This window comes from Podarcis gaigeae, assembly GCF_964106915.1.
Source record: "Podarcis gaigeae genome assembly, chromosome: Z".
NCBI classification, from domain to species: Eukaryota; Metazoa; Chordata; class Lepidosauria; order Squamata; family Lacertidae; genus Podarcis; species Podarcis gaigeae.
In genome coordinates, this window is record NC_139691.1 from 8,156,130 (window position 1) to 8,163,729 (window position 7,600).

The following is a 7,600-nucleotide window of genomic DNA, read 5'->3' on the forward strand; positions in this document are numbered from 1 at the left end:
AAGAGGTTGGATGATGCATTTTGTGGCTGCTGATTCTGCTGCTGTTACCCTTCACCACCACTTCTGTCTAGGCTTCATTTCCTGAAGTCTCCTAACTTTGAGATCAGATTCCTCTTCCTGAAGGGATAAGGCTGAACTCTGGAGTAGTAGATGTGAGTCTTTTCTTATATTTGGGTTTTGTCACACATGTGGGGTTAAGCAGGGCATCTAGATCACCTGGTGCCACTTTGACTTAGATTTAAACTCTAGTGCATCTCCTATTTGGAAACCAGCTGCTTTTGTGAAGTCTGTTACATTTTGGGTGGCATGTATTTAGGGAAGAAGCTTCCTCATTTGTTCTTCTAATGAAACCTGAATGTTCCCCATTGGAATTAATGCCTTTGCAGTATTTGCAAAACCAAACAAGAAGGATTTCATGTGTCCAAGTGGTAAAGGAGACCTACCAAGGGAGAGGTCCAAGTTTAAGGTGATATAGTCAATAGAAGATTTTACCACATGTTGGCAACAGTTTCTTCAGTAAAACAGAAAAGCTGATAAATGAGCCAATACATATTAATATTGTTTAAATTGTGCAAAACACACACACAGAGTAGCAACAGCCCTATAAGGTTTACATGAGTAAAAGAACAAGCCAACTAAAAGATGGTTTGGCTTTTAGCAGAGGTTCTGCACTGTGTCTTTTCCCAGCTGTGAATTGATGGGGGAAAGCTGGTATGAAGGTATGGAAAGAACAATAAGCAATTCATTTCCTACTCCCCCCCCCCCGCCACCGACTCAAAACACTATTTGAGGTTAAGCAACAAAATGTCCTGTGGAACCTTAAAGACTAACACATTTATCATGGCATATACCTCCATGGACTAGAATTAGATGCATATGGTATAATTCTCATTGGCAAGTATATACAGTGGTACCTCTGGTTACATACTTAATTCGTTCCAGAGGTCCGTTCTTAACCTGAAACTGTTCTTAACCTGAGACACCATTTTAGCTAATGGGGCCTCCCACTGCTGCCGTGCCGCCACCACCCAATTTCTGTTCTCATCCTGAAGCAAAGTTCTTAACCCAAGGTACTATTTACCTTTATAATATATTTGAAACACAATAAAACAGACAGTGATGCAAATAGCCACTGCACCAGGGCAAATATATATGTGAGGCTCCCACAGTTTGATCTCTGATGTTCCAGCAAATGCCATTCTGCTACTGAGTCTACTGGCACATGAGCCCATTGAGTGACGAAGAAGCTAGACTGGCCAGGAGTTCCTCCCTGGGTGGTGGCTGTTGCTCCTGTCTCTCATAGCCCCAGCCCTGGTGGCAGATGCAGAAAGCGCTGGGGGAAATGAAGATGGTCCATGCCTCCCTCCCAGTTCTCAGATGCTTCAAAGATGTCCACCATAGAGCATTCTGAGGGAATGAAATGTTTTCCTGCTGGCTTGTTTCTGATGCCAATTCTGTGCCCATTTCTTCCTTTGTATAGGAACTGATCTTCTAGTCCTATGCAGAATGGCAAAGGGATTTGCTGGCAGGTGACAGAATACATCACACTGGAAGATAAGCAGGTGGATTGATCTTTGGTGTTGCGGCCTACATTATTAGATGTTGCAATAGCAGTGCCCTAGTAAATGTAGGAAGAGAGTTAGCATATAGGTTTGTTTATGTTTGTCTCTATTATGTGGCTTTTTGAGTAGTTTAAATATGTGGTTTGCTGTAGCCTTCACTAACTCTGTCACTCGTTAATAAACCCACACGGCTTGAGCTGGTTGGATTTTGCATGATTTTTTTTGGAGAAACTGTTGTTCTGTGGACCAAAAGAGAATCCTGGGATATTTTTAGGCAGCCCTTGGCCCTGGGCAACCTTCCAAGAGATGCATCCTGGTGGTGGATGGTGCCAGAGGTAAAAATTGGGGAACTGGATGAGACTCTCATCTTTTGTACAGTGGGCTACATTCCAGAATGCGTTCATGCAAAATCCAAAAAAAGCCATTCATGCAGCACCCACCAACATGCACAAACATCTCTCAATCCTGACAATCAAAAAGCATTATCACAGTTCAAGGAGACATATATTCCAGGCAGACAAAAGCACTTGAGGGGAGCACAGAGCAGGGCTGGCAAAGGGTTGAGGTTCCTCACCTCTGCTTTAAATCATCAACAAATGCCTGAGAAAATTATCTGAGGAAGCTATCTTAATCTGAGTCAGACCACCTACCCAGCTGTTGCCAACACTGACTGGCAGTGGCTCCCCAGGGTTTCAGACAGGAGTCTTTCCCTGCTTTAACCAGAGATGCTGATGACTGAATCTGGGAATTGTCTTTTTCTGGCAAGCAAAGCCTGTGCCCTACCACTGACCCATGATGCCTTCCTACCTTCTTAAGATCCTAAGAACATGAGAAGCATAGTGCAGCATCCTGTTCTCATAATGGCCAAGCAGATGCCTGTAGTCAACCAAGAAACAGGACCCAAGCACAAGAGCACTCTCCCTCCCCCCATGGTATCTCTGACTGTGGAGGGAGGCAGAACTCAGCCACCAATGGCTAGTAGCTGCTGATAGCCTTATCCTCCATGAATTTGTCCAATCCTCTTTCAAAGCTCTCCAAGTTGGCGACCATCCCTGCCTCCTGTGGGAGTGAGTTTCACAGTTTAACAATATCATGCATGAAGTTCTTCCTTTTGTCTATCCTGAATCCCCCAGCATCCAGCTTATTGGATGTCCATAAATTCTAGTGTTCTTCACTTTTACACAGTTTGGGAAATCTTTTACCCTTTCATTTTTGTGTTGATTTGTGTGTGCAGAAATCAATAACCACTCATTACTTCTTCATCTTCAAATGCAACATCACCTTTCAAACAAATCCTAATAAAAAGTGCTACTGGAACTCTTGACCCATCCTTTCACATTTCGCATCACGTCCCTCTAATAGGCTTGCACATTCTACTACAAGCATAAAAACAATTGCTTCACTTGTATTACTTTGCCTCCCAACAATGTCTGGATGGCTGATGAATGCATGGTTTGAATTTTGTCAGGCATATCCAACATTGATCAAACATTTTAAAGAAATCCACTTGCATTACTGTGTTAATTAGACATGTAGGGCCAGTAATGCATATGTAATCCCATTGGGACTAGGCTTTCCACCTTTTCCTTATTTCAAGGAAAGGGTCTTTATATAGTATTGAAATGCATGCATTCTTTTTCAAGTTAATGGTAAAATAATACATGGCAAGAAATAATATGTTTTCTTATTAAGAACTATTTTTTTAAACTCTCTTCTTCAGATGAAAAGACTCCTAGATCAGCTGCCAAGGATCAGTGAAAAGACAGTCCCTGTGCTCAGGCTCACAGTTTAAAAGGGACAATACACAAGGGAATACATGAATAACCGTGACAGGGTGAGCTCCCGTTGCTCAGTCCCAGCTCCTGTCCACCTAGCAGTTCAAAAGCACGTCAAAATGCAAGTAGATCAATAGGTACTGCTCTGGCAGGAAGGTAAACGGCGTTTCCGTGCGCTTCTCTGGTTCGCCAGAAGTGGCTTAGTCATGCTGGCCACATGACCCGGAAGCTATCTGCGGACAAATGCCAGCTCCCTTGGCCAGTAGAGTGAGATGAGTGCCACAACCCCAGAGTCGTCCACGACTGGACTTAACTGTCAGGGGTCCTTTACCTTTATACAAGGAATGGGGATTGTGAGGGAGGAGGGGATATGTTCATGCAGAAACCGAGGAAACCAGGAGGTGATGCAAATGTTGCAGGTTTCAGCAGAACTGATAGAGTTGCCCTGTTTCCCTCCTATCTGCCTGCTGTAGCCTTAGTCCTCTGGCTGCAAAAGTAAATGCTGTCTTTCAGTCCTCAGGGCACAGTTAATTCATTTGTTAATGTATCTTTTTTCTGATTTGGCAACCTTCTTGTGGCACAGGAGAAGCCAACAGGCATGATTGGTGGAGACAACCTGGAAGGTTCTTTGCCAAGAAGCTGCACTGATGCTGTTCACAAGAGGCAATGAGCAGCAGAAGTTCCTGACAAACTCCATCACTCAAATGACAGCTCATTTGATATCTTGCCTCCTTGCTCCTTCCCATATCCCAATAACATTTTGCGACTCATTAGGAAATGATCTATGACTATCCATCCCTGTGTCTTCAAAGCTACAATTTATAGCCTCTTGTATAATTAAAAAACAAACACAATTTGGTTAAAATTGGTGTAGTGCCGATATGCAAGTGGGATGAAGCCCTCTGAGCTTCCAGGGAAGAAAGTTCCAGTGTGAGAGGGTTGTTTTCTGAATTGCTGTCTCTGGGCAGAATTAAATTGCCTTGACACAGATACCCATTTTAATCTTAATACAATGACTCTAATTTCTTTGTGCCACATTGCATCAGGGAAATGAATTCAAAGAGGAGGGGGAAATACGTTTTACAGATGAGAGTCACATCCTCTTTTAGGTGTATTACCTCATTGCCAGGGAGATAACAATGAGTCATCTCATTCCTGCTTTTATTGATAAATTCCATCCAACCCAGCCAATCCAATGAAAAGGTGGATGAGCTCATAAGGGTCCCTCCCTAGAAGGATCCATTTTTAGAGTGCTAGTTTCATGGATGGCTTACTTCAAAGCACCATCTGGAGCTATCCCACTAGCATAGGAGCAAACTCCTAGGGGACGAGGGGGTATTCAGCCCCCAAATAAAATATTTGAGGGGACTGTTCCCCCCAAGGGTTGATGGGGCATTGCCATTGTAAAATTGATGTCCATGTGCCATACCCCTCTCACAATATTTGAACTTGTGGACATCCAACAAAGCTGAGTGCTGGAAGATTCAAGACAGATAAAAGAAAGGATATCTTCATGCAGCTCATAGTTAAACTATGGAATGCCTCACATGAGGCACAGATGGCCACCATCCCCAATGACTTTAGAAGAGGATTAGACAAAAGCATGGAGGAGAGGGCTATTGACGGCTACTAGCCATGATGACTATGCTCCAGAGTCAGAGGCAGTGATGCTTCTGAATGCCAGCTGTTGGAACCAACAGGAGGGGAGAATGCTCTTGTGCTCAAATCCTGTTTGCAGGTGCACCACTGTGAGAACAGGATGTTGGACTAGATGGGCCATTGGCTTGATCCAGCAAGCTCTTAGATTCTTATGCCTACTCTGTTCAGTCCCAATGGATCATGACCTGAAACGAAACAACAGTCCACTTTAGAATCCCCAGTCTAGTGGATTATTTTACAAGGTGGCCTTGTAGGTTATGTGCTATATCCATAGCACCCCTCCTATTTCATTTCTAAAATAGGGTATACAGCTGCCCACAATCTGAGAGGCTAGTGCATGGGGCTCCTTGCTGTCATGTGCATTGAATGCATGTAAGGCAAGGCCCCCTAGGAGGAACTGGGTTGTGTTCTCAGAGGGAATTGTATGGGAAAAGAATGGCTGCCACTGTCCCTCCCCCTGCTCCAGGTGTGATATTAGCAGTTTAGAAGGAAAAACTTTAATGGGGGGTGGGGATGGATGTCTTAGAATTTTTCATAAAAAAACCTGCCTCAGAATTGCATGGGATAGAGCTAGTCCCATTATCTCTGAAAACTGAGATAGACCAGATCTTAATGGGTCCTTCTCTCCATCACTTGGCACTGATGCTCTTTGAGAATTATTGGAGAACAAGTGAAGTCCCTACAGACTAGAGGCAGGCAAATGTTGCTCCCATCTTCAGAAAAGGGGGAAAAAGAAGACCCAGGTAACTACTGACTGGTGAACTTGACATCAATACCAGGAAAGGTTGTAGAACAAATAATTCAGCAGGTGGTCTGTGAGCACTTAGAAAATAATGATGTGATTACTAAGACCCAACACAGGTTTCTTAAAAACAAGTCATGTCAAACAAATCTCATTTCTTTTTTTGATGGCATTACAAGTTTGGTGGATTACAGTAAGAGTTCTGACAAAATAAAACAATTCCTTCCAGTAGCACCTTAGAGACCAACTAAGTTTGTTATTGGTATGAGCTTTCATCTGCCATGATATTCTTGCAAGAAAGCTGGTAAAATGTGGGTTGAACAAGGTAACTTAGGTGAATTTGTGGCTGGTTGGCTGACCAAACCCAAGGATTACGGTACTCATTAATGGTTCCTCATCATCCTCGAAAAAAAATAGATGTGAGGTGCTGCAGGGTTCTGTCCTAGGCCCATTGTTCAACATCTCCATTAATGACTTGGATGAAGGAATTGAGGGGATGCTCATCAAATTTGCAGGTGACAGCAAACTGGGAGAGGTAGCTAATGCCACAGAAGACAGAATCAGGATTCAATATGACCTTAACGGATGTGAGAACTGGGTCAAAACTAACAAAATAAATGTCAGCAGGGACAAAGGTATGGTTCTGAACCTAGACAGGACAAACTAGCTGCACCAATATAAGATGGAGGACACCTGAAAAGGATCTTGGGGTCTTAGTAGAACACAAGTTTAACATGAGTCAACAGTGTGTGATGCAGCAGCAAAAAAAAGAATGCTATTCTAGGCTTTATCAACAGAAGTATAGTGTACTAATCAAGGGAAGTAATAGTCCCGCTCTATTCTTCCATGGTCAGAATACATCTGGAACACACCTGAAATACTGTGTCCAGTTCTGAGTGTCATGATTAGAGAAGGATGTTGACAGGCTAGAACGTGTGTAGAGAAGGGCAAGCAAGATGACTAAGGGCCTGGAAACTAAGTCTTATGAGGAATGGTTGAGGGCATTGTGTATGTTTAGTGTGGATAAGAGGAAACTGAGACTGATAGCTAAGACATTTAAGACATTAATGGAATGACTGAATTGAGCTTATGCCTCCTCATTCCCTTACTCTCTCTTCCCTGCTTCTTTTCATACCATTTTACCCTTACTAAGATTAAGAACATAAGAAGAGCCATGCTGAAATAGGAAAAAGACTCACCTAGTCCAACATCCGCCTCTCATAGTGGCTAACCAGATGCCCAAAAGGGAAGCCAACAAGTAGGACCAGAGCACAACAGCACATTCCCCTTTCATGCTTCCTGGAAACTGGTATTCAGAGAGTAACTTGCCTCCAACAGTGGAGGTAGAGCATAGTCATCACTGCTAGTGTCCATTGATAACCTTAACTGCCATAGATTTGTTTAATTCCATCCAAGTTGGTGGCCATCACTACCTCTTGAGAGAACTAATTCCATAGTTTAAGTGTGCTATGTGAAGAAGCACTTATAAAATCATAGAACTGTAGAGTTGGAAAGGACACCAAGGATCATCTAGTCCAACCCCTGTAATGCAGAAATCACAGGTAAAAAAATCTCTGTCAGATGGCCATGAAGGAAAGTCCACCACTACCTGAGGGAGTGTGTTCCATTGTTGAACAGCTCTTACCATCAATAAGTTATTCCTAATGTTTAGCTAGGGATGCGGGTAGCGCTGTGGGTTAAACCACAGAGCCTAGGGCTTGCCGATTAGAAGGTTGGTGGTTCGAATCCCCATCACAGGGTGAGCTCCCGTTCTCGGTCCCAGCTCCTGCCAACCTAGCAGTTTGAAAGCACGTCAAAGTGCAAGTAGATAAATAGGTACCGCTCCGGCGGGAAGGTAAACG

At 43.4% G+C, this 7,600-nt stretch overlaps 1 long non-coding RNA gene across 5 annotated transcripts in view; it reads left to right on the forward strand.

Moving 5' to 3' along the window:
• LOC310836533 overlaps window positions 1–5,324 on the forward strand; it is a 41,768-nt gene extending 36,444 nt beyond the window's left edge. For 4 of the 5 annotated variants that reach the window (XR_014560109.1, XR_014560110.1, XR_014560111.1 and 1 more), the window contains 3 exons: window positions 1,481–1,562; window positions 3,283–3,396; window positions 3,921–5,324. This is a non-coding gene — a long non-coding RNA (uncharacterized lncRNA). Of the gene's footprint in view, window positions 1–1,480; window positions 1,651–3,282; window positions 3,397–3,920 lie in introns of all 5 variants that reach the window. The other variant, XR_014560108.1, reaches the window with a different exon arrangement.
• The last annotated feature ends 2,276 nt before the right edge of the window (window positions 5,325–7,600 follow it).